This window comes from Osmia lignaria, chromosome 6, assembly GCF_051020975.1.
Source record: "Osmia lignaria lignaria isolate PbOS001 chromosome 6, iyOsmLign1, whole genome shotgun sequence".
Taxonomy (NCBI): Eukaryota; Metazoa; Arthropoda; class Insecta; order Hymenoptera; family Megachilidae; genus Osmia; species Osmia lignaria.
In genome coordinates this window covers 10,922,374-10,949,965 of record NC_135037.1, presented here as the reverse complement: position 1 = coordinate 10,949,965, position 27,592 = coordinate 10,922,374, and the positions used below count along the sequence as shown (strand labels likewise).

Sequence of the window (27,592 nt, the reverse complement as noted above, 5' to 3'; positions counted from 1 at the left end):
CAATATTCACAAAAGTATTCCTACTTTATTATTCGTTGAATTTTCAGAAATATAATTTGTACTGTTAACAAAGGAGCACTTGCTTCGAAATACATTATTATTTATTCTTTGAAAGACAAATGGGTTACTAAAAATTAAAAATATTATATACACCGGAAGGAGTAAGTACACATATGAGGTCAAAATAATCTTAGAAAAAAAAATGATTTCTGACTCTTTACGTATCGATTTCAAGAGTCATCGATGACTCACACTATCCTCGAATTAAGAAATAAATGGCCCTTATACAATGGAGCCATCAGTCTCGCGAATCAACTTAATTTTTCGTCTTCCAATTAAGCTTTCCTCAAAGACGACCCGCTGCTCTACGAATTACATGGGCCATTGCTGATCTTTATGTTGGGGAAAAACGTTACTGTACGTCCAGGGGACACCATGATCGACGATATGTGTCTTTATTAGTCGGGCTATACGCTTTATTTGATCCTGGAGACAGTGGCCAATATAATCTTGTAGACTAATTATTTAGCTTGAGCTTAATACCCAACTGACGATAATCAACAAACGAGTAAACGAATCAAAAGATAAACAAAAATATCTCTAACTAATTTCCGAAATGAAGCTTTAATTATTGGTATAATTCTGCTATTGATTGTATTAAATTTTACAAGTACAAAATATTAATCCGAGTGAATCGACAGATGAACTATGAACAGTATATTACAATTCAATAAACAATCGTTGAACAAATATCCCAGAAATTCGACATCTAATAAAACATTCTATTCAATAACAAAGTTTTTAAAGTTTCAAGTTATCAAATCTCCGAAACTTCAGAATACCAAACCTAACCAAACCTGTATATTGAAAAATTAGGTATTTCTAAATTTATGAATAAAAATAGAATTTGAAACGTCGAATTTCTTCGGCAGATACTTGATCTGTTTATCGCTGTTACAGAAAAATGCGCATGCATATGAAATGATTTCAATATATGTAACTCACCTCAGGAACCCCTACTCCATGTCCACTACTCGTCCACTTTTCTCACTGTCGAACAAACGAGGCCACAGAACAATAATTAACTTCTCTATGCACGTTAAGTATAAATCAAGACAATGAACCGAGCATCGATTGTAAGCTCGCGTGCATCCGGAATTAGCCTCGACAACCACCTTTCCGTGCAGGTCCAACCGTTCCGTCGGTTTCTGCGTTCACAAGCCGCGCACACGCGTATCATTGTGCTTGTAAACACGAGCAGCGCGGGCATACCGATATCACTCGTTTCGCGAAGGTATGCGATGCTACACGCGTATAACCTGGCTACATATTTATGCTGGTTCGTGCTCAGCCGACAACAACAAAGTGCGATCGGCCAGGGACCGGGATGGTGGTGTTTGATAATTTAATTTATACACAGGTTACCAGACGTCTCACGGGTCTCGACGTGCCTGGCTAATTGTATAAATTATTACCACCGAGTCAGCAGGGACGATAAGTAGTAGCTTGGAACCGAGTGGTGCGTTTGCAAGAATTCTGAGGTAAAGACTTGTCTTTTTCTTTCGTTCTTTGACCCGAGTTGAAGTATTAGGCCTGTCCTTCTTTTGCAATCTTCGCGTGATGCAACTCTCGATAGAACGTCGGAATTCTACCTCGACGTACCTCGTTAATTATATGCTATAGACACTGTAGGACCCGTACGATGCGTCACTGAGTGATTACTGTATTAGAACGTATTTGGTAATTCATATAAAACACGGAATTTACTATAAAACTATTTGCGCGTGTATAACGGTAGCCATTTGCGAACATAACTAACCGCCGCGCCACACTAAAAAACAAGAGGGAAGGGGAACGTTTGAAGCGCCGCGTCTCGGTGCACAACGAATACTACTAAATTCTAAAGCGCGAAATTCAGTATTACTTTAACAGTACGCATACGTTGCGTCACGAGTTATATCGTTGGGATATTCTAATAAGACGCATAAGGTACTTCGTCAGGTATATCCTATAGATACTATAGAACGTATTCGGTGAGAATTCAACAAAGATACTATCAGGGAAATTTACGAGGCATGCTGTCGATCCTCCTTGGGTGTTTGTCCCACGTGGAACAAAAGCATGCGTGATCCTTTGGGCGGTAAATTAAAAGGGTAAAGAAGAATTTTTGGGGTACCGGTTACGTGTCGAATTATAGGAGTATTGAGAGCCTTGAAATTTTTTCCAAGATACTATTTTATAGGAATATTGCACGACGCACCTGACGCGTCATTTATTTCTAACAGATTATTAACAATTTCCAGCATTGAATAAGACTTTAAGTAACTTTCAACGTGCCATTATAAATGTCGACTACAAATTAACACATAACATGGATATCTCTTACTACGTATCAGTTTCAATACATCTCTGTCAGCTTAATCGAGCAGAGTTCATTCTTTCAACGATTTTGAATCGAACAAATAATCCGTATACGTGTATGAATGGCACGTAACATCGATAATCATCACATCGGCAAATATATTGTACAGTGAATCGAAAGGCCGGCTGCGAATGTTTGCGAAGAAAGTCACGCGTATCCGGTCCCGCCCGGTTTTCCATCAATATGAATGATCATTATATCGATATGACAGCAGTCGCACCTCGTATATTTGTGTCGCGTTGCCTTGAATTAATTTAAGAACCAGCTAACCCTAGAACCGTACACGCCTGTATGATCGTGACGGGAATAGCCCATCGCTTCTGAATCAATACCTTTCTTCGAAGTATGTACCACTGTAAAAATAAAATGACTAAAGAACTAGCGTTGGAAAAGTGGGATGTATGTTATACGTTTCGATTTTCAAAATTTCACAAAGTTCTGAAATTCAAATTTTTAAGGCAAAAAATATAGTTTATAAAATAAAATTTTCCCTTAGCGAATGTGTACACACGAGAGATGAAATCGTTTTCCTCTAGAGCACCATTTTCCCTGGGGAAAGACTAGGGAAAACAATAACTACTCTTCCAATGACCAATTACTGAGCTCAGAGTTGAGATGACAATCAACCTGAGAATATGTACAGAAACAATTCTGAAACCGCAAATCGTTTTCGTAAAGGATTAGATTCGTCCCAATTATCCGCTATATCCTTGTCCAGCCCGTCGAACGGGAACGGGAATGGGAACGGGAACAGGAAACGGGTTGCAGAGGCGTTTCGCCGTGAATCGAGTCGATTTTTTTATTCCACCAAGCCTCGTCAAGCTTGTTCCCCAGAGGCGATCGGCATAGAGAATCGTGGGAGGGGGGAGGTGAGGGTGGCAACGAAATATCGACACTGTGAAATTCAATGGGTTGATTTATGACCGCCATAAGTCATCAGTGACGTCACGCACCACCCTGCACACAGATTAGTCGACAGCAGCAACCCCGTCCAATGCGCGAGCCTCCCTTTACGACCATCGTACCCCGTTCAATGTTCCTCCTTTTTTTTCCACCCTACGCCCTCCCGTACGCTCTTCACCCATTGTCCCTCCTTTTTTACGACACAGCGGCAACAGCAACGGTGCCATAGAGGGGGTAATAAATGGCGGAAATTAATTGCTCGCGCGCGATACATCCCAGTCTCGTTTGATCAGTCACGCTTCATGACGCACTTTACGGGCCGGTTTCCATGCGTGCGCCGAGAATTAACTGACACGACGGATTGCATATCAAATAGACAGGCAGGGACTTTCTGGAAACTCACTTTCTTGGGAAAGTACGGATGAGTAATTGTTCGATGTTGGAATTTGTAAAGGCCATTTTAGAATGTTAGAATTTCACGATTAAGGACCTAGAGAATTTTGAAATCTGGGGAACTGGGAACCCAGGGAATTAAAAAAAAATGTAGAATGGTGTAGAAGATGGTTTTTAGGGGGTAGGATCAGTTTGGCCTATACCTAGTTACAACTAGCATCTTGCAAATTAACTAATAATAATAAATATTAAATGTAACTCAATGAATTACATTGAGAAAAAATTACTTCCAAGAACTACGTAATTTTTTCTATTTCTTTCTCGTGATTCACAAATGAATACCATCAAAATATTGTAAATACGTAAGCGAACGGTTTCTTGTTAAAACCTGGTATTAAAACGAATTGATATTGCTTGTTAAAAATATTACGCTTTTATTTCCTGCTGCTCCCTTTTTTTTATTCATTAACTCGATACCCGATTGAAAGGATATTAATTCAACATCCAGCAGGATTAAATCGATAAACTCGCTTCGTTGGTCATTTCATTCATATCGGAGAAAAATAAATAGCAATTTCCGGCAATCTTCGAAATCAATAATCCTTGGATCATCAACAATTAAAAATATAAATGTATCATGGTCTAAGAAAGTTTTTTTTTTTTTGAAACTCATTCATCAAATACATATACACATAGGTGGTGGAACATTTAGAAAATCACTGGAGTCTCCATCAATCACTATCACCTGCTTGCAAATCAACTACCATTCCGTTGACAGTTATTAAAATTCACGAGCGTATGCTTTCAATTTTCCTTCAGTCGGATGAAACAGAGGCCAGATATTAAACGAACAGATAGATCCTCCTCTAACAAGAACGAAATTTTTCTTAACACAGTTAGGAAAGAAATTGATATCTTTCCTGGTGTGTTGGAGAAACCCGAGTGCCAAAAATATTCTAGTTAAGGTTTCATTAAGAATCCAAAAATTCCAGAATTCCAAGATTCTGAACTTTCAGAAATCTAAAGTTCACAAGTTCCAACATTTGTCTTCTAATTGTTATGAGAACCCTTTGGTATAGATTTGTGAAATTTAACGATACGGTAGAAAGTTTTGGGATTTCCAAGTTATAGGGAAAAGCAAAGCGTTCAACGGGAGCACTGGGCTATCGGGTTTGCGGTGTAACCGGACCCGGAAGCAGCAAGAGCCAGCCTTTTCCTACGCTGCCTCCTCTTATTTCGCACGATTTCCCCAGATGCTCATTGGCCTCTTCCCTAACACCGAAGCTCGTTTCTAACTTCCAAGTGGTGAGTTTATTCTCCTCTTTCCCAACACCTTTTTTTTTCCTTCTTCCCTTCGTTTTCTCACTGCGCGATACTTCCGGATACGGAAACATCCCTTATCCATGTATATGGGTTCAACGAGATTACCGTGGAATCTGCTTTCCCGAATCATGCGAATAATTGATCGCATCATATCATATATAATATCGACGAGAAACATATTTTTATTACCAATGTTAATTTCATTTCAACAGATAATAAAACATTTTATTATATTTTTGAAGAATGATTTTAATTTAATTTGATGTTGAAAACTTTTCGTTCGGTTTCATGGGAAATTCTACTTCTTCCTATTTGTTCCACGTAACCATCATTTTTCTACATTTTTCTGTGTTTATTCTTCGAAACAACCTCGCTGCAGATACTGTTCGTTGTATTCTCAAGCTGTTACAGTAACGGTTGTGGTTACGATAATGATCCCTGTTGCGCACTGTTTGCTTTACCTTTTAAAGCGTTTCCCTCGACCGCGGTAACTATAATTTCCCTTTGGTCAAAGTGCAATTCATCCGTGACGCGTTAGAGTAAATTTCGTTGTTTGGAAAACAGAGAAGAACTAGCGTTCGCTACACGGTTAGCAATTTCCAAAGTCAATAACGAATAACCAGACTTGTGAAAGAGCATTCGTGGGCACTGATGGGTAGTAAATTTTTCAATTTCCAAATTTCCATGGTTAAAAATTTAATATTTCTGAATTTGGAAATTTGAAAATTTTATATTTCCCACACCTCATCGCCCTTAATCACTCAAGATGATCATTAACCAGTTGAATATCTCGTGAAGCAACATAAACTAGTGAATATTTATGATGAAAGATTAAAAGGAAAAAGCAATAGCAATAAACAGAGGTGACCATGAGCAGGAGGTGGGAGGGGAGACAAACGGATGAACAAGCAGAAAGAATAGTAAGGGCGAAAGCAGCGAAGCAAGGAGGAGGGTAAAAGGGAGGTTGGCACGATGTGTAATCTACAATCCAATCTTAAGTTAAATGAGAGAAAAAGAGGGAACAGCAGCGACAGGGAGAGATTTTGCCAAAGAGGGTTGGGGTGCAGGAGACTAAGGGTGGAGGGGAGTGAAAGATAAAGGCGAAGACCGCGCGATTACAAGGTGGAAAGAGAGGGAAGAAGAGGAAGAGAATGCCTCGGTAGAGAGTCCTTGGCATCCATACTCTTTACTCTCGGAATCCCTTCAGGATCTCTCCAAGATCTCTTCTCGCACTGTCTGCAGAAGTGTGTCGGCATGGAATAAAGGAGGGGCGAGGGAGGGAGGGACAGAAGAGACAGCACAATGCGCACAAGGCTCGCGAGACATTGTCACCCCCTTCTCGCTTCCCTTTCCTCATCCGAAGCCACCGAAATCCTGGAGACACGTCTTTGTTTCTGCTCTCTCGAGCGTGTGAAAATTCTACCTAGCACACAAGCTGCATTTAGGGCAAGGCGGATCGTTGAGGATGTTCAGGAAACATCGTGTGTCGTGCGAATTATCCCGGACTAATGACACTTCCGGCTAGCCTCCCTGCAATCACCGTAGACGAGAACCTGTTTCCCTCTTCCTTTCAACGAGGAACTGGTTAAAGGTACAATTTGGATATTTGAAAATTTTCAATCTATCTAAAATTCCTACATTGATTACAATTTTTATTTGGACTTCTTTTGAGTAAAGCAATGGCGTCTCGCACTAGCGATAGACACGTCAGCCATAAACCGCCAGTGACAAACGCATCTAACAGATTAACGGCGAACCAATTTGCAGTTCGCATTCATCCACTAATACCTGGGTAATGTCGTGATAGAGTTAGCAAAGTTTCGAGCAGTGACGACGAAGGTACATCGAGAACACATCAAGGAGGATACATGACTAGGATACACACGTGCAGGACTAATCCCTCGATAAGTCGTTCGACTCAGGTCCCTAGTTAGTTGCTTAATATGAAAGAGAAGGGTGGCGTAAATTCTGACGAATCAGCAACTCTAAGCTCTGCTTACCGATGAAAACGTTTTTCAAAGTGTTAATCTTTCGAGATTTATTTCTAATCGCGTGGAATTTTTACAAAAATCGGCGATTTTTAATGAACAATTTTGGTATATGATTTTAACTTACCATAATTACTGTTAATTCATTCACACTGAATGAACGAAAAGACGGTTCATTAATGCGGAATTTGCTCGGTTCGTCTGTTCCACGGTGTTAACGGCGTATCGAATTACAAGTGAACAGAAAATTGGCTGTAATCGGGGCCATAGGAAATCTCGCTAATGACACTATAAAATTACTTATGGCACATTGACTCCCGTGACGGGTACTAATTTTAACGCCGGATAATGAGACGCAACGCGGCGCGTAAATAACGCTTAAATACGCGTAATCGGCACGTGCGAAACGTCGCGTTGGTCTGCTCCATTGTTAACAAGAGAAATTGGAATACCAAGATTTTATGCGTTTCAATTGTATTCAAATGTGTCTGACGGTGTGGAAACTTTATATACACGCATACATTATTTTAATTAACCTTTTCTAAATTGGCGTAGAATTTATATTTCAACTTGACGTTCTTACTATGCCACGTTTCGCGTCGAATCCCGTCCGATTAATATTCTAAGCTGCCGAGTAAGACCGCGCCGTGGTGCCTCGGATTAGGATTCTAATTACGATTACCGTCGGCATCGGCCCACACTGACAGCTCCGTCCAGGCGTGTTTGCCCTTCCGTGACATCTGTCGATTCGGAATGGCGAACGGTACAAGACAGTACGGGAGAAGAAAAGGAGGGTGGATGCGGTGGCAAGGGGTGGTTGCAAACGAAGAGAAGAGAGCCCGGGTAAATGAAAAGCAGTAAGCCGAGCCGAACGTGTTTAGGGGATGACTCCGTTTGAGTAAGGCACGTGACCAGGACCTCGCGTTGCGTCCACGACAGCTGCGAAAAGGCTCCTCTTACTTTCCGAAGCGGAATCCAGATGAATTCGCCCTGTTTACCTTCGCAATCATATCGGCAAATACGGCGCACAATTAAAGGCAATATAACGCGACCGCTCTTGACATGTGAATCGGCACGAAAAATACAACGTCGAACTGAAACGAGGCAGTTGACATCACTTTTGTTCCCGCGCCGCACCCCTTGCCGCGCGTTAATTGAATTGTAATTTTCTGGGACGATCCGGTTAACGCGACACTGACAGTTCGACATTTTATTAAATTCTCTGATGGTTAATTTGGTTAGGCGGTGTAATTTACGTTATGTGCAGGAAATGAGAAGACGCGCATTGTTAGGTGTTTGTTAAGAAGCGTGATGTCGTTAATTAGCGTTACTTAAAACGCCTTCGTTTGCATACTTGTGAAATTATAGCAGGTGGGTAACATCAGAAGCAGCGAGTCGGATGCTGTGTGCTGCGAGGCTTAAACTTTGCCGATTAATCACGCGATACCGCATGATTATCTATCGGCTTGTATTAGTGTAAGTATGTACTGTGTATTTTGAAAATAATTTCAACCTCTACGAATTAATTGGTTAAACATTAATTCCCAATGGATTGATGTACACCAAATCATTCGAATCGATGATTAGTTGGATCTGTGATATGTGATAACGACAATAATTACACAGATATGATAGGACGATGGTACACAGTGGTGCTGATAGGGGTATTTGATTATCGTATGTATCGTTTAAATGAAATAGGATAATATCCATAAATCGTTCATCCGCAAACATCAGGTAGGGTAGCACAAAGGTGAGTGTATCATTATAGAATCATTAATTCGCGCGCGCGTAACATACCTCGATAATTATTTCGCGTGACTTTTATTAGTGAAAATGTTTGCACGAAACGTTTCATTGGACAGGATATTAATGCAAAGTAAACAACGAGGAAAACCGAGCTTGTAAAGTCAAAATCTGATTGATACATCAACATCGTGAAACGTGTTGCGTCTTATTTTATTATTATCATGTAATTAATTTCAAATTTCCTGTTCATTATTCCGAAAATTTTGTTTTAAAAGCAAAATGTTTCCTTGGAAGATCGATTGATTTACTATATAGCTCAGCAAATCCGAAACAAAGATAAGGGTGGACATTTTTGCATATTTGCATTTATATTAATTTATATCATTGAATGAAAAAAAAAATTGCATAAAAGAATCAAGATTCAGCTATAAACAAACACAAATGTAACAAAAACAATGAAAAGTTTATTGGTCACACAGAACGAAGGGTATCAATAGATCCACGGTTCAATAGAAACTTCCACACAGTCAGATCATTGCAATTAACCGAAATCAAATAAAACAACATACACGTGCGCGTATACAGATTGTCGTATGCAAATAAATATGAATATATATTCGGCACGTCGTGTAACCGCTTTACACCCGGCTTAACAGTCGATGGTTATAAGTCGCGGGTAAATATTGTGCCGGTAAACAGCACCGGATCCGAAAGGCCTCAGGGTTCGGTAGCGACGAGCAGAAAGGGGTTGCACGGTGGTTTGCACGTGCCACTATTTACGTAGCGAAATACGAAAAGTGAGGGGAAGACAGATTATGTACAGTTGGATTCAAAAAATAATAGGCATGCTTTCCAAGGGTGTTACATTAGACCTATAATACCAGTAGGGTCATAATTGACAGGGCTCTGCAACTTGTGACGATTTCAAATTTCAATACTCTCCCTCGCTTTAATGGATTTGAAATGATTAAAAATTGATAATAATCGAGTAATTGTACAAGTACGTATTTATTGTAATTAAAATTCAATGTTTGAAGCTTTCGCTTCGTCAAACCCGAGGAAACTGATAGTCGCGGATAGGGGATTTCGCATACCGTCGGTTGGAATTCACGTTTGATACGACATTCCTGATTTCGCGGTTCTTTTCCTTTGCATGCACCAGAGCGTGTGTGACCTTTGACTCGGAATGTAAAGGAAATCTTCCGAAGGTATGCTCCTGAGATATGTACCATTGGGAATTGCAAAAGTAAACCGCATCTATCTATCTGCGTGATTTTTCTCCAAAAATTTTGATACATATTAATATGCAAATCAGGTCTTACGTTGATCTTATATAGACAAACTGAATGTTTTATTATGCAATTAACCGGAATTACCAAGCATCACTGAGACATACCAAATGGATCTTCCTGTTGGCAACCGAACTCCTTATTCCCCGTTGCTTTACTTGGGTTAGGTCCACGTATCAATGTTTGTGGCGACACTAACTAGAAGAGCATATTTGCCGTGCAGATCTCGGTTATATGCAGTCCAAGTTGGCCAGACGAGGAGCCACTTACTCGGTCTGCCACTCCGTCTCTGCTTCAATGAAACTATGTCATGCTTACCAAACTGTTTGGAGTGGTAGCCCAGGGTATATCGAAGGAATCTAAATCCATGTTATAACCACTTACATAATGCAAAGTCATCGTTAAATCGTAATCACAAGGATTAGTGGAACTAAATTCAACTTCGATCGACGTGGTCTTTTTGTGTCAGCGATGGGCAACTGTGATCCAATTGCGAGAATTAGAACTTCAGAATTTTATGATTTTATATATTTCTATATTTTTAAATTTCCAAATGTCCTAATTACTAAATTAAGAAATTTAAAAATTCAAAGATTTGATATTTCCCACACTTGATCGTTGCCCTTCGCAGACACTTGATCTACCCATTACTATTTTATGATTCCGATCATAGATATATCTGGGCATACAAAAAAAGAAAGAAGCACCCGGCAAAAGCTAATAGGACATCGACAATAAGGCAGTTCACGGATTGGCCGGAAGTTGAGGAGCTAATTCCAGCTTAAGGCTTCTACGGACTCTCTGGGGGGCAGTAAGATCGTCTTCAAGGATGAGGAAACTTGTGAGCCATGACAGAGGAAGGAGAAAGAGAGACGGAAAAGAGAAAAGGGAAGCACAGGAACGGTGCGAGAGCATCGTAATATCACAGGCAATTTCCTGAAGGAATTTGATCGGTTCCTATATCGGCTGCGAATATTTTTCCCCGTCATTTATTTTTCGAAACGTCTCGCGAAGCTGCTGCTACCATCTTATTGTACCTATCTACGGGAGCATGTACATACACACTGGTATAGTGAGTGTGAGCAGATTTATAGGGCGAACAGCTTCTCCCTTCGTCGAGACTACGTTTTCACGTGCCGCCACCATTATTAACGAGATTTCTGGATAATCGTTGGGACGTAAGAAATTTTTTAAGTATCGGCAGGATTTTATGAAATTAATTGTTCAAATGGAGCACTCAACAGAGAAAATGTGTTAATAGTATATCAGCTACCTATAATTACCAACAGATACCACGTGTTAGTAATTAAAGTGTCGAAGGACCTCTTAACTTTCCATAATTAACCAAAAATACCCTTTGGAACAGACAGATTTTCCCTCTGGCTACGATTATAACGAAGTAACGTCTTGAAAATGTAACCAAAAATATCAAACCCGAAACATCTTCTACGAAACACGGCATAAGCTTTTTATTAGAAATTAGCCAGATACGTTGATGCAACAACAGATGCAGTGGAATGGTAAAGTTTCGACAGGATGCTTGTACATGAATGTTATCGGACGTTGAAGATCCAATTGGACGATAGTTTTCCGAGCAACGAAGGTAGCTCGATACAGAGATATTTGTTTGATGTCGCGTGCGGCGTACAAACATCGGCTGAATACATTCGAAGCGATACTCGTCGAGGATTTGCGCTTCGTGGCAAGCGTGGCTTGTGATTTTAACGGAAACGAGGAACCGTTGAGAAACAACCATACTGTTAAAATGCTTTTCAGCTAAACGGGAAGAGTTCGATGATTAGCAAGAATATTTGAAAATTCGATAACGGCGAATACCAACTATTCTTCTCGTACGATGATTTATGTATCCGGGTAATTAAACTGTTTAAATGACCGTTAAGGAATCATCAGGTGTTTCGTAGATTTTCTGGTTATTCATAATCGGTTACACGCGAATACTGCAGTTATTTGCAACTACGAAATCAGTTAGAGCCACTTACTTAGTTCGGAGGCTGTAACTTCCTAGTAACTTTGAGACTATGCTACTTTTGAGACTCCGTATAACACAAACTTCCTACTCCACGGACTTATACAAAACTTTGTATCAACTTGCCATGTTTGCAAACCCACCGACCAAAAATGCATAATAAACTGGCATAATATCTTCACGCAGATGCTTACCTATTGATTCTCGATTATCTACACTTTACCTTCTATGTATTCAGTTAAAAATTACCCAATCATTAACGTTAATTTTTAAATAAATTATAGACAGGTAGGGGGTGGAGAAAGGAACTAAGGTAATGGCCTATAAAAAATTAGTGAAATTTGTTTTGAACAGAAAGGGTGATGTGTGATCAAAATCGTAATAAAGAGGTCGGCATAAAATTGAAACGGTAGGTTGCAGCAGGAACGCGTAATTTATGGTGTATACGTATTGAGAGGCATGGACAATTCCACGGGACAAGGTGGGGTACGCAAATAATTGGCAGGCTGGCAAGGGTGCTCCCTTACATTCAACACCGCATTACGTAATAACCAGGCCGGTTAAAGAGGGGAGGAGCAGGGTAATTTGCAAGAGGGCAAAGCTACGTGCAACTAGGTAGAGAAAAGGCAGCAAGCCTTTTCGGCGAGTTGATAGGGGTCGCGTACGCCCCTTCTGCCAGCCGGCAGAAGATTTAAAACTGGCGCGACTCGCTAATGACCATTAACTGCTTGTCCTACGCTCCACCTACCCGCTGGCACACGCTTGTCGCGTCGTTTTTACTGTGTGCGTGCCTTTTCCCTTGGTCCCACATAACAGAAACGGACCGACCGACGTCAACCAACCCCCCTCTCCCTCTTTCGCGAGATTTATGCACCGGATGTGACTCGGCTTTCGTGCTTTATGGCTTTCGAATGTTAGCCCGCGCATGACTAGCCCCCTCTTACTACCATCCGCTCTGTTTTCTTAATTCGAAAGCGTTCTTGGTGTTCGCAGCACTTCGATCAATTTTAGTACATAAATCTTAATTTTTTTTTTTCCAAATAAAAGTTATTACGTTAGCTACGACCATTTGTCTCTAGTGGAAAAAAGGTAATAATAAATTTTGATTGTCATTGATAGTCCACTTCAAAGTGCTTCGTTATAAGTGTCCTTCAATCAAATAAATAAACAATATTTTAAAAATCAAGTGGTACCATGAGTGCGCCATAGAGATGAGAGGTACCGAATGGAGAATTTGAGGGAACAAATTTTTGGCCAACGTAATAACTCGCGAAGTCGACGAGTGGCTAATAACTATCGCACCGTGTTGTGTAATGTATCAACGGGCAGTAATTAAAAGCTGTTTTCTCGTAATGGCCGCGACCGTTACAATCATCGTCGCGCTAGCTATAAATCCTCTTCTGGGCGAATAGGTTACCGCATCGTTCATGCTTTTTTTTCTTATTCTGTTTACACGTTGTTGTTGTTGATCATGCGGGTGGAAATGATTCGAACCCCTTCCGTGGCCCACGCGTGTACCGTAAATAAAAGCACAAGGGAGCGGTGGATCTAAAATAAACAGGACGATCTTGATCCACGTGATGTTCAGTTATTGTGACCCATATGGCATAAGAAAGCAAAACTGTTGAATTTTTTCAAGAATGCAAATGAAGGTATTTTAAATGATAATTAACAACATTTGCTGAATCACGAAACGCAGGCTAAGTTAGTGTCCACCATAAGATCTTCAGTGAAGCTTCCCTGCGGTTACAGAATTAACCGGGTCTACATCCTATTTCCCGCGTGCGGTTATATTTATTCTGGGCAATGGCAATTAGTTCGTTTCAGCAGGACAACGAAGGGTAGCCTATTCCTAAAAGGTCGGCCTGTGTATACGCGTACACCATACATCGCGTCCCGTATTGCGGATACCTTTCTACCCCAGGATGTTCTTGGCGCTTGCCGCGGAGGTGGTGCCCGTTTTACGAAGTCGGCGTTAATTGCCTCCGGAGGTGTTCTCCGCCCTGCGGTAATTCAAGCATAAACACATGAAATTACTTTCCCTTATTTAGGGGCTCGTTAAGTAGATCTACTGTTATTGCCGGCACAACGAAATACCGGGGCTGAAAAAAGTTCCTTCGAATTTCGTGAATTGAAAATTCAAAAAATTCACCCTTCCGACTACCTAAATGCTCCGCTTTATGCGATGGTAGAATTTTTTAAGAAAAATTTTTAATTTTTGGGAAATTAAAAGAAACTTAACATTTTTCTTTTCTTTGATAAAGAACATACGTACATGTGTGTTTTTACTCCAGTTACAAAGCAAAATAAAATTCAGAAGCTCTACATTAAGGCAACAGAGGAAACACACGTGTTATTGTTGTTTTTCCCAGTAGAAGATTGTATATCTTTTCAGACGACTACTAGGCTCTCCTACAGAGTGAAATTAAACACTTGAACATACAACGCAGAGATCAGGGGACACTATGGAAACACCGTTGACACGCTGGCAGATGTTTCTAATAAACTGTATTCATTCCCGGAAGTTGTACATTAAATGGTCGATTTAAAAATATTAAAAGCCTTATGTACTCCGTTAATTATATTGTATCATTTCAAACTAAATATTAAAATGTATTTTAATCTGTTAAATCCTATCGATGCAGCAGAAATTAAATAAACAGCGATGATAACTCCCGTCCAGAAGTAAACTCCGAAAAGCGGATTTGCCGGGATAATTCGACCCTTGTCCAGCCTTACTGGACACGTTCCACTAATTAATAACGATAAGTACGAATGTGTCTACACCGCAAAGGATAAACTGGTGGTCCAGGAGATTACCATAGGGTAAATACTTCCGTCGGATTTACTTGGTAATTCGAAGATATACATCCTATGTATGTTACATCCTGGTGTACCTTTGTAGTCAGGATAAAATGGCAAATATTTTGAAAATTTTAGAGTCTTTAAATTTTGAGATCTAGGAAATTTCGGAATTTGAAGAATTTTGGACTCTGTAGAAATTTGGAATCTAGTGATTTTTCGATTTGGGTAACCCTAGCTCACTCTGCTCCCTCTTTAGTTACGCCAATGGAAAAGAGGTTGCGCACTCCTCCAGTTCGCTTTTCACCACCGTTCGAATGAATGAATGAATGGAAACGCGGCGACGCAAGAGTTACAACTAGCTCGAAACAATTGCCAACGACTTTTGATGGTGTTGGATATTAAATTTCGTTTGAGTCTCCCAGTTTTATTGGATTACAGGTAACCAGCCGGGACACAGTACGGTACTCGAGCGTGCGCTACCCTCTTCCTCTAAGTACTCTGTGCACCAGCCTCTGCATCGGCACGTAACGCTCGTTTCAGTCGAGTGGGACGATGGAAAGGGTCCTGTTTCGACGAAAATTAAATTCATAACGATAAAATCCTTTTGCTATCCGACCAACTCGGACGACCACAACGACGCAATCTGTCAAACTGTCGAAAAGCCGAAAAGCTGTACGAATGTTTGTACAGTGACTGGCAAAGTCAAGCACTGACTGAGTAGCCATTAAATGCTTTACTGAATTTCTCAACTCTCGTCTCCGTCACAAAAACTGTCTAATGGTGGATTTCAAATGAAGTATGTAGGAATATTTAAGCAGATTGCATGTGATGATAATGGCACTTGAAATTGCCAGTATCCATGATATTTATATTTTTATATGTTAACTTAATGATGTTTGGTCATTTAGATATGAATAAGGTGAGACAAATGCAATATGGGACCCCATACTATTTTAAAATTTTAAATTTCTAGAATTCCAAAATTCTTTAAAATCTCAAAATTTCCCAGATCCAAAAATTATAGAATTCTAAAATTCGAAAACAAATATTTTGGCTGAAGTGTAATATGTAATGCAATTAATAACAAAATGCATTGTAATGTTCTTATCACGCATTTGATACTATTAGTAAAGTTGAAATAGCTGAACCACCACAGAAAAAAGTCCTAGTTACGCCAATGCTGGTCCCATCCTCCTCTTTGGTTAGAGTATGAAAAAATTGCGAATATTCCGTGAGCTATTGCGATTTTATTTACGTGTACGGGCGCCAGTTTCGTGCGAGTTGGGAATACGGTGAACGGTACACAGCCTGTTGTGGTGGATGTTATTTAAAGGGAATAAAAATTATTTTCTGCGACGAAATTGTTGCGTTGCTGGAGGTGTTTTACAATGGAATAATGGAAACGGATTACAGGAAATGTTTTACGCTCGCACGGGAACTTTTTTCTTTTGTTCGTATCGGTCGATTATTGGTAACGTAATTGGAATTTCAAGGTATATTTTCATTTCATAGAAAATTGCGACTTTTAGGATGATGATCCCCACCCTAATATGTCATACTTTTGTCACTACTTTTAAAAAAAATATTTTTAAAAAAAATTTTACTTTTGTAATTTTTAAGGATTAAAATTATATCATTATCCCTATAATAGGGAATTTGATATTTCTTAATTGGGAAATAATGGTTTAAAAAATATATATCGAATTGAGTAACCTCCTCCTTTTACAAAAAGAAATAGTCATTCGTCCACATATGTACGCGTTCATGACGTTATCGATCAGTGTAGGCTACGTTGATGCCATAAAAGGACGTCATTGAGTGTCTGGCAGCTCGCTTCGGAACGAGATTTATCTCTGGATTCCTTTTTTTCGCGCAGCCGTGTAAATCAGTGGCCAGATAGATTGCGAAACACGAGGTAGAGAAGTACGAATTCCAATGATGAAGTAACAAGTAAATAGAGGCGAGTTCGTTTATTGACGAGGGACTCGATTGCGCAGCTATTACACACTCGCACTTCACACACAACCACCCACACACACACGCGCGTGTACACTATAGAGACAGACACAAAGTACCGTGTATTGAAAAGGAGATGAAACAGGACAGGTTGCCAACTGTACACAGGCTGAAGCATCAAATGATCTCTAGCGACAGCACCCTCGTGTCCATGGTTCAAGTAGAATCGAACCGGAATAAAAAAAAAAACCCTGCTTATTCAAATGGCCGTCGATGGGCATCGATCTATATGAACCGATCGTTGCTTTTTCGCGAAAAAAAAAAAAAAAAAACTTGACGCCGGAAGTCATATCGTAGATGGATTTCTGATCAATCCACGAATGAATCGAGCCTCTGCATTGAATCGCGGCTTACTTATTCAAAGGTCAGGTGGAGGGGGTTAATTCATAAGTCAAATTGAATTGATAGAGCAGTACTTGGGACTGTGATTCTATGAACAAAAACGTCAAAGGATGTAGAATATTAAATAAACAAATCAGATTGGATCAAGCAAGACCCAAACTTTGTTGGATTTTCAAAAATAAAAGAAAGGTTTTTCAACGTTTCTCGTTGGTTTTCGGAAAATTTGTATTTTGTTACGTGGAAAAATGATGAAATTTTATCAGTGGCTGTTGCGTTAAGTATTAACTCCTGTGCGTTAGTTTGGTCGACTAATTTACATATACCCCGTCTATTACGTTCTAGGCTAGCTCTGAGGGACTTCCATGAAGGGTCTGGGTACTGGTCCATAGGGTTTCCACGGTTCTACTTGCATAATGGACCGAACCATTCGGTATCCTTTGTACGCCCATCGTTCGACTAATTGATTAATATGACATTCTAGCTGCGTGGCTGCACTTGAACATTGTCTGACACCGTGTTGAAGGGTTTTACATAGAAACGCGCCGAAATATTGGAAACAGAGAAATGAGTACTGGGTACAAAATGTGACCAAAATGTGGCGGGAAATATTCTCTTCACAGTTAATAAAGTTAGTTAATATTTCATTTTCATTCTCATGAAAAGAAATTGTAGGTATTTCGAGTTCAAAAGTTATACCGGTTTAATAAATTTTCTTTAATACATTGTTTCTTCCAGTTTCGTGGAAAGTAGGTTGCGGATTATTAAGATGCGGCTTGTCACGACGCTGGGATTCTATTTTTTTTCTTTAAGGCGATTTTTCTCCTTTTTTCACCCTACAGATACGTACACTCCGGCGTGATGAAAAAAATTTTGCGGGGATAGTGGGCGATGTAGCACCCCTGCGGCAGAATATAAATTACGCAATTTGTATAAAGAGCGGAAACTACTTCTGCTTCGCTTGGAAGTGAGTCCCCTACAGTGCGTCTCAAAATAAGTGGTTTATCTAAAAGACCGACATTTGAGCAAGAAAATCAATTTTTGAAACGGTAGAAAATTTACGTGCAGCTCTAATAAAATACAAAACCCAAAATAACAAAGTTAAAAAATTATTTTGTATTTTTAACCCTTTGCTAAATACACGTGGAGCCAAACAGATGATTGTAATTTTTTGTATAGGATACTTATTTTATTCAAGAGAGCCATTTTTCGAATATTTTTGACATTTAATTCTGAGGTCCGAATTTTGAAAATTTTAGATTTTGGAATTTTCTCAGTTGCAAAATAATTTGATGTTACGTTGAAGAGTATACCTAGTTTGAAAGATCTTGTAAGAACATAAAGAGATATGCGGGCGGCATAAATGCTTTTATGCTCAGCAACGTCCGTGCGATCAATTCGAAGTCCGGATCTGGAAACGCGTAAAAGGAGTTGAAGAACGCGGAATGGTGAGGAATAAACAGAAGAAAAGAAGGTGGCAAACAGTTTTACAGGCAAATATACACCACCTAGAAGTACATACACAGTACCATTCAACAGTATTTGGGGAAGGAAGAGGAAGAACAGCTATATCACTTGGAGAACATTCCTGCTTTTTGATTGGTTAATTCACTGAGCTATACAGAATTTCCATAAATTAAACATTTCTATTTTTCTGTGAATTTTCAAATTAAGAATTTTTAAAATTTTGCAAAGTTCGAAACCGTAAAATTGACTAAACATGTTTCCTTTATTACTTATCAAAGTTCAAAATTCGAATATTTGTACTACGTTTGAAAGACTATTTCTTCAGGTTTTTCTAGGCATCGACGAGGATAAAAATCACGCCAATACGCTTCAACATTCTCACAACTCGAGCGTGGAATATGTAATGTTAGAGGTAGGAGGTGGAAGGCATACGTGGAGAACATTTTGACCCTGCAGGAAGCATAAGTACGTGCATGGCTCAGGGTGACGAGCACAGGGCAATCCGCAAAAAGTTTCCGCTTTACAATGCTACGCCGGGGGCGCCTTGATTCTCGCGCGATGCGATACTGAAATGTCGCTACGTGTTACCTCCCTCCCTTCCTTTTCCTCCGAATTTGGAAGCAACATCGAACCTGATAAAATATATGCACCTCATCGATGCACGGTAATATCAGATTTTACGAGCACGCCATTGCAAAAGCATCGATAATTCACTATAACTTTTAGCTTCTATAATCGACGCCATTGTATACGGATATTCGAGATTTATAGTCTGATCGTTTGTGTGTTCAGCTTCTGCTTCTATGGCTTTATCTTTGCTGTAATAAAAAAGTATTTGAACCTCTGGACCGAAATGCAATATTATGATTAAACACTCCCCGTAAGGTAACAGGATTTCACCCACCCCCTACTAAAAATCCTAGTTACACCAATGCGTGAAAAATAACTTGATCAAAAGTGACATTGTATCAGAAAAGATCTGCATACATCACTCCCATGGTGATCGTAGATTTTTCACTCCCTCCCCACAGAACGATCTCTCGTCTGATTTAACGACGAGAAGAGGGTTGACTTGGACGTCAGAGTCCTCTTGTTAGAGAGGTAGTCAACGAAGTTTCCGTCTTTGGTAGTCGAGCTCCCTTCTCGTCTACTCATAATGAACAATTAATATGCAAACAGCGATTACTTGATTCCAAGTTTGGCAGTACGTTTTAATGGGCTGTTCGCCAAATCCTGGATCAAAATTCACCTGTACATCCTTGTTTCTTTTTGGATAAAAATGAAAAAAGAATCATCATTCATGATTACAATTTACCTCTATTTGGAATTTAACATAATCGTCTTCATAAATGAAACGAAAGAAATTGGAACGATGGAATTCAATAAATCGATCATTAACCGTTCTATCGGTTCGTTTTCTATTATCTTGAAAATTAATAAAGCAGCAGTATTCTTGGTAAACGTAGTCTACGTTGACAATGTTCCTCATTAAAAGCGAGGAGGTCGGTGGCTCGAAAGGCATAGCGCTATTATTGTATTCATGAGAAGCTTCTTTCTTATCGTGGCGGGGTCCTTCTCATCGAATATCCAACATCAGAGATACCCCAGACTCTATTCTTTCCTCCTCGTGTCCTGCAGGCCTGTATAAAAACCCAATTATATGTCTGACGAGGATGGCTACCGATTAAGTATGCAAGGGTCACCGAAGAATCGACCGTGAAATTGGCCCGATTGTTTTGAGTTACTCGAGGGATACCGTGAGACGCGAACGAAAAAAGAAATTCAGGATTGCTTAACGGGGGGAAAAAATCATGGGTATAAAATACCATGAGTTTCTCAAATTTAAAAACGAGCGAAAAAATTCGTGTCTAATTTCATACCATCGAGTAATTGATCGGTCTACGCGATATATTCCACCGCACAGTTTTCGAATTTAAATAGAAACGATTAGCCGTTTCGATCAGAGGGAAAAGGAAAATATCATCAGAAAGTTTGTTAACAGCGACGAGTTCTAAACGAGGCTGTTTAACGTGCCAGAGTAACAACGATATTAAGCCATCCATTCGCAAAGGAGGGATTGAAAACGAATTTTATCAACTATACGCATCTCGTCGTGGCGGGGTGTAATTCAGGAAAATTGGAAACAACCCTTCTCGACCGGCAGTGAAGTTAGGGGATTTCGTAGGAGTGAACGGGGCTCTTGAGGTACTTCGTATGGAAGGTTTTAATAGCCAATCTGCGGGGCGCTGAAACGATCTTTTATAGCTGAACACATTCACGACCGGCGATGTCGGTGTTCTGTGTGTAGTTTAATTCAAGGGTGCTCTGTATAGTTCGAAATCGTTTCTTCACCACTTCCATACACGTATTATTTGGCTGCGTATCGTGGTCGTATCGAAGTTCATAACAAATCGGAATTAATGCTTTGAAGGTAATTAATATTTTGTAAGGTAGGAAATATGCACATTTAATTTCTGTAAATTCTAAGTAGTTTTCCAAATACCTGACGTTACATGGTAAACTCATAAGGAAAAAGAGAAAAAGGAAAATGAAGTGATCGGTTGTATTTTCCACTTAATTTTCTCGAATAATATCGGCGTCGATCGAGCGTGTATCCATCGAAAAACGGATGACAGGAAAAATGTAACGACTGAGTGACGTGAAAGCTGATTTCATCCCCTCAATTTCACTGAATTGCAGTCATCCCCAGCAAGATTTTAGCCCCGCAGGCAAGATGTCTGAACGGGTGCGAGTGAAGGCACTCAGCCGGCTACGTTCGTACTGGGCCACCTTCGAGATCGCTGCGTGAACTTAGCGATCCGTGAAATGGCGCGAAGGGTGACGCGAAGGCAACAGAATTTCAAGGGTGGTAATTATTAGCTGTGCCGATTTCAACGGGGCCGCCAACCAGTTGCGGATATTAGGTATGTGCCCTAAAGGCACCGCATGGGAACTAGACCAACAAACGTATATGTATCATCCTTTGACAATATGGTGCGAAATGTTGCGGAATTATTCAAAATATGGATTTAAGCTGAACATACTATCGTCGCAATAAGATTCTCACGGATATTCGTATTATCTAACCCTTTTCTTTTTTTTTGACGATCAAGAAACTGCCAGAGATGATGAGAGCCAGCACCCTTCGTCTTTCTGTTCCTCGGTCGTGACCTAATCCGACGGACTTAACTGCTCGACTTTACGTATTCTGCGGAATTAGAGGATAAAGATTATTAAGTGACGGGTCGAAGGGTCTTTCGAAACGAAGGGACAGCCGGAAAATCCTGGCTGACGTCCCGTGAGATTTTCCCTTACCAGAAGATCCGCTTCGGTACCTGCTCCCGTTTGAAATGAAATTTTTTATTCGGGAAAAAGATAGAGACTGCCACTTTTGAATCAGAGGGTCTATTTAAATATTCCAAGAGATTGGAAATAAAGGATACTTGAGTCGAAAAATTCCAAAATTCGAGAAATTAAAAATTTCACAAATTCGAAATTCCCAAAATTTCCGAATCTTTAAGATACCTTCGCCATTTCAGAAATATCCAAGTCGGGTAAATGATTTGAATATTTTCCTTTTAACCAGCTTGTTAGGAAAAACCTACAGCACAAGTTGTAATTTTCCCGTGGTCCAGATGTCACAGGGTTAGGTCAAAATTACCGGGCTGCGAATTAACCGGACATTAAACGAGCTACGGTCTTTCGTTTGACGAAATCCGTAAACGCGTTAGGAAGTTTCGGTGAATTACACGGTCCAGGAGAAAGTTTCCGGTAACTCGGTCTCCTGTATCATCCCTTGGGAAAGTTAGCTGCACCCAGCCTAAGTCCCGCCATGTCACGTAATCGTACAGTGATCATGTTAATCGGGTAACCGATAAACCAATTTCAACTACGCTTACCACGTCCAACCTTCATTCTAATCATCGACTTTTTTACCTATGCGATTCCAAAAGCAATTATTTTTTAATTCACGGAAGTTTTTTAAAAATGTATCATTATTAAATTACTCAGCTCTTAAAACTGAACACCCCATATATTACTGCATTTTTCACCTTTTTTTTTCATACAGTACCACAGCAGTGCAATGTACAACTTAGCTCTTAGCAACGAGGTGCAGCACTACGGAGAGGGTTGAAAGTGGTCCAACGTGTAGGACGCTGAGAGAAAAGGACAGATCTATGGACGTGTAGAAAGGAGAGAGGAAGATAGGATGCTTGGCAAACTGGTAAACTTTCAAGAAGCATAACCGTTACCGTAAGGCAATGACGAAGTGGCACTTCCAGTTTCTCGTGTAGGTAAATTCGTCTGTTCATCCTCGTTTCAAAACTATCTTCGGTATGAGAAATAATTCCAACTAACAACTAAGAACATTTTTTTTAGATATAATACTTGTTTTATTTAACGAGATTATGAAGTTACATGGAAGGACAAATAATTTGTCTTTCGATTCAACAAATTTCCAATAATTCCAACCATTTAGAAATGGTTTGAATGAGAGAATTGCGGTATTCTATACGGATAGTAAAGGGCGAATAGCAAGAGAGGAAATGAATAGGACTAAGGCGAAGAATATTTATTCTCCTTTTGCAAGCTGCTCTTTTGCGAAAAAATAAAAATGCTTGAAAACGCCGTGAGCGATTGTTGCTCGAACGGGTTATGCGTTTTAAATGCGCTTTATTATAAGCATCATTTGTTATCTGTTTAAAAATGACAATGCCACGGCTTTGGAGGGGATGGAGTGGACGAAAGCAAACTCGAGGAACAATTTATCAAGAGGAACGGTGACAGGATCAGTCATCTCCTCTGTGTCTATATTCTTTCTCTGTTGTGTTGTACCCGGAATCTTTTCAAGTTATTCATCTTGAAAATAATATATTCCATGCTGTTTGAACGCCAAAACTAATGTTTCTTCGTCGAACTTCTACGTTTGAATGATTTTCATCCCTCTGTTGCACTGAATTTGTTTGCAAAACAGAATATTATTATTCAAGCTTCTCCCTTGGTATGTAAAAATTTTAAGATTGCAAAATTGCAAAATTTCTATAAAACTTGGCTCACCCTAGAATTCATTTGAGACTTGAAATATCTTCTTCTTTGGAACGATTTAAAAAAAAATTGAAACGGGTGAAATTCCTTGGGATCCATGAAGTTTGAAAAATGCGTTAACCTTGTTTCCGAAAGAAAATGAAGCGACATCGTGTCACGAAGTCACATCATTCTTCACTTGCTTAAAGAGAAGAGCATCGAGCGTGAACAGTTTGCAGGGTTAGACAAGCAGCTGCAAGGTAATCTGTCAATTTATCCGTCAACGAAACTTTTACTAGGTTAAAGGAACGTTCGCTTCGAAAAACCACGGTTATATATTCTTCTTTTCCCAAAGGCTGTGACTCGTCGCATCGGTAGGTCACGTAACCTTCTGATCTTGTTCGTCCCGGTATATATCGCCGGCGGATCTCTTCGAACGATGACGACCCTTAGGAACAAGCGAGTATTTCGAGTCGTGACATGAGAAGAGCTCGTTATCGGCTAGTTCGATGAGATTCGCTCGATCACCTTGCCTTTCCGTCGCTGAAAAGAGCCCTGAAATTGAAAAGAGAACAAGTTCCCTTTTCTTCTGTCACAGAAATTCACTTTACTTTTCGAAGATTCGTGTAAAAGTGGTTTACATTCGGATGGAAATGGTTGAATTATAGTTACTTATTTGAAGCGAATTTTCGCGTCAATTTATTCCACGATAAATTAAAATAATATTCGACGCACCGGGTGCGTCATTTGCACTTTCTCTTCCTTTTTCATAGAAAAAGACGTTACAATAAATTAATATTCAACGATGAAACATCAGTTAGATTACACATCTGAGGCTTTTTTAACGACAGATCTTTCGATCCGTCTGTTCGAATTTTCTTTTTCAGCTGGTTCTGTCAGAAGAAGATGGTGTGTCGTCGCTCAGTCTCGATTCAAATGGGCTCGGCGTATCGCGATCGCGCGTATCAGCTTCTGTTTCCACGACGTACGACTCCGTTTCCCATGAATAACGCATTTCCACGGGAAATCGATATGCAGATTGCGAAGTATACCCCACGTACAACGTTTCTCTTCTCCATTTCTCCTGTGCATCTCTTTCGAAGCACCGCTAGCTACGTGGCCAACGTTGGATTTGGGTCAGTAGAAAAGCGCATCTCTGCTGATTCTCTCGACTCCGCTGTCACGGGATCTATCGATCCAGGGACTCCAAAAAAAAAAAAAGAAAAAAAAGAAATGAACGGATGGAACGTACGATTGTAAGAGCAATGTGCTACGTGAGCATTGAATTGAATCATCTTATTGTTGATATACAGAGTGCAGAGGAATTTTAAAGGAGAGTACAAAACCTTTGCAAACTCTAATGCCTATTACGATTCCTACTTGAAATGAAAAACCTAAGGTAATTTAATAATGTTTGTATTCGTTCGTCAACGGTTTGCTATTTGTTCGGTGATTTTCGAAACGAACCATTCGAAATCAATCTCCAAAAGCATTACGCATTAGCCTGCACTGATAATGACACTTCGGTTTCGCTGCGTCAACTTTAGTTAATTGATTTCTGCTGGCTCGTTCAGCTATTGTCACTACAATCATTTACCAATTGTAGATGATGTACAGAATTGGGCATGGTAGACATTTCTAAGGAGATTCTGAAATTTTTAAAATTTCAGTTAAATTTTTTAAGGTTTTGACATGTTGAAATAACTCAACATATTTGTCATTGTGATAGTTAATCTTTACTCCCACAAGTTGCCCAAAAATGATCCATCTACAAAGAAATACCCCTTTAATAACTCAAAGAAACCATTTATATTCGCATTAAAAACACAAAGGAAGAATAACAGTCTTTTAGATACTAATACCATATCTGAATAGACGCATGATCCCCTGTGACGATGATCGTTAATCGTACACCAGACAGCGTTAACGTTTCAGAAGCAAACGAGATCCTTCAGATTACAGAGCTCTTCACTTTTCCTGATTTATAATAAGACTGATCCCCCGGTTTGCTAGGGGAGAGGTTGCTCGGAAATCTCTCAAAGTTTTAATTACTCTCGCGTGGGTGCTAACGTTCCTTTTTTCCATCAGTGTTTCAGAACGACGATTCCGTGACGCGTAGCTACTAAATCCATGGAAACTTGATAACGGTTAAAGAGGGCCGGCCAAGTAAATTCCTTTGAGTAATTAACGTATTCCCAAGCTCTGAAGCAGGGAGGAAGGGAAAGAAGAGGGCTGCAGGAGGGTAAAAGCGCGATTCCATTTTGCATGGCGAATGCTAGAACTTGTCTAGTCTATGGTTCGTGGTCTTACGTGTGCAACAACATCTAGTTGTATCGAAACTGGGTCGCAGTTTCTAGCTTGCTATCAGATATACAGAATGTTTCAAAAGTAGCGCATACTAACGAAAACGCTTATTTAAGAAAATTTTTGAAAACTTTGCATTCCGAAACTTAAGGACTTAAGTTTTAGAACTATTAAATTTAGAAATTTTACAAGTCAGTTTTGAAATTTTGAAACTATTTTCCTTTCGATTTTGAGAGTGCATTTGAACATTAACATAGGACAACAGGAGTACTCAATTTTCAATTTTAAACCACAAATTGCAAAATGGTAGAGAAACTTTCAATTTTATTTTTACACGAAGAAAATATAGCTTTTATTTTGGAACACTCTGTATGTATGTTTAACATTCTTCTCATTGACCCTACGCCAGTTAAATTCTCGCGAATAATTCTGGGCAAACAGCCTCATTTCATGCCACGATACTAGCGAATCACGCTTTCAACGAATGCTACTTTTCCCAGGGTTTGTTGGGTATTTTCGTGACCCAGGATTTGTAACTCCGTTTGCAAGAGATTGGATGCTTTCAAATTAGATTTAAGTAGATTTAAGTGGATTTTGTAAGGAAGAATGAATTGCTACGAAAATTATATTTGAAAATTTATAATTAGCACGTAAAACAGTAAAGAATACTTTTTGTTGCATAAATGTTGAATATTTAAAAAGATTATTTATTTCTGAGAAAAATGAAAACTCGCATACATCAAACAGCTATTCAATTGGATTGTTAGACATTTCTTTGAAAATTTGAAACTTTTATATTTTCAAATAGACAAATTTTATTTTTGTATATTCATAAGCTTCTAAATTTCCAAATATCCAAATTACCAAATTTAAAAATATCAAAGTTGAATAATTTACAAAACTTCCCACAACTCATACTGACCGCACCGTACACAGGGGTGCCTGTGATTTCTTCAACGGGCACTTGATCCGCCCATCACTGTCGCATAGTTACCATGCTAAAGGAAAGTTGAATGTAAAATCGACGCTCCCCTTCAACTTTTGTCGCGATCTTATTCGTCGGACAGCTCGTTTATTCTGAAGAACTGGAGTGCTGGGCCGAGTCCAATTAAAAATCACGGGGTCATTTATTTACGCTTGGGGTACAATCGAGCTTGAACAAGGAGGAGGAGGAGGAGGAGGAGGGAGGAGGGGTAGGTGTAAATAATGGTCAAGCAGCCAGAAAGGTCGGACACTGGCGAAAGAGGGTGAACGGTAAAGAGAAATTAAGGTGGGTGGGTAATGAGTGAAAGAAAAAAGAGATAAAATGAACGGGCACAACTTGTTTCTGATGTAAAAAAAAAAAAGAAAGAATAAAATGAAATAAAATTGCACAGGGATCTGAACTAGTTCAAACTTTTACTGAATATTCGGCGACGATGAAGCTCGTTTCAGCCCATTTTTTCGTTCCTAGCGATTCAATTATCGCGTTCGATTTTTCCATCAAAAATTACCATTTCACAGTCACCTCTATTTCCCAGATAAAATGGAAAAGCAATGTTATATACTAAAATGATTTGATGGGTCATGTAAGTTGTTAAGT

The 27,592-nt window shown here is 39.6% G+C and overlaps 1 protein-coding gene and 1 long non-coding RNA gene across 9 annotated transcripts in view; one reads left to right on the top strand and one right to left on the bottom strand.

Moving 5' to 3' along the window:
* Ten-m (teneurin transmembrane protein Ten-m) overlaps positions 1–27,592 on the bottom strand; it is a 329,037-nt gene that overhangs the window by 203,495 nt on the left and 97,950 nt on the right. The window contains exon 1 of one of the 8 annotated variants that reach the window (XM_034331394.2): positions 1,006–1,326. The exons of the other annotated variants lie outside the window; for them this stretch is intronic. The gene's annotated coding sequence lies outside the window, so the exon portion shown is untranslated. Of the gene's footprint in view, positions 1–1,005; positions 1,327–27,592 lie in introns of those variants that run through there. 8 annotated transcript variants of the gene reach the window in all.
* On the top strand, positions 1,320–26,653 carry LOC117607573 (uncharacterized). Its single transcript, XR_013062261.1, has 3 exons — positions 1,320–1,541; positions 22,751–25,105; positions 25,795–26,653. It is a non-coding gene; the product is annotated as an uncharacterized LOC117607573 (long non-coding RNA).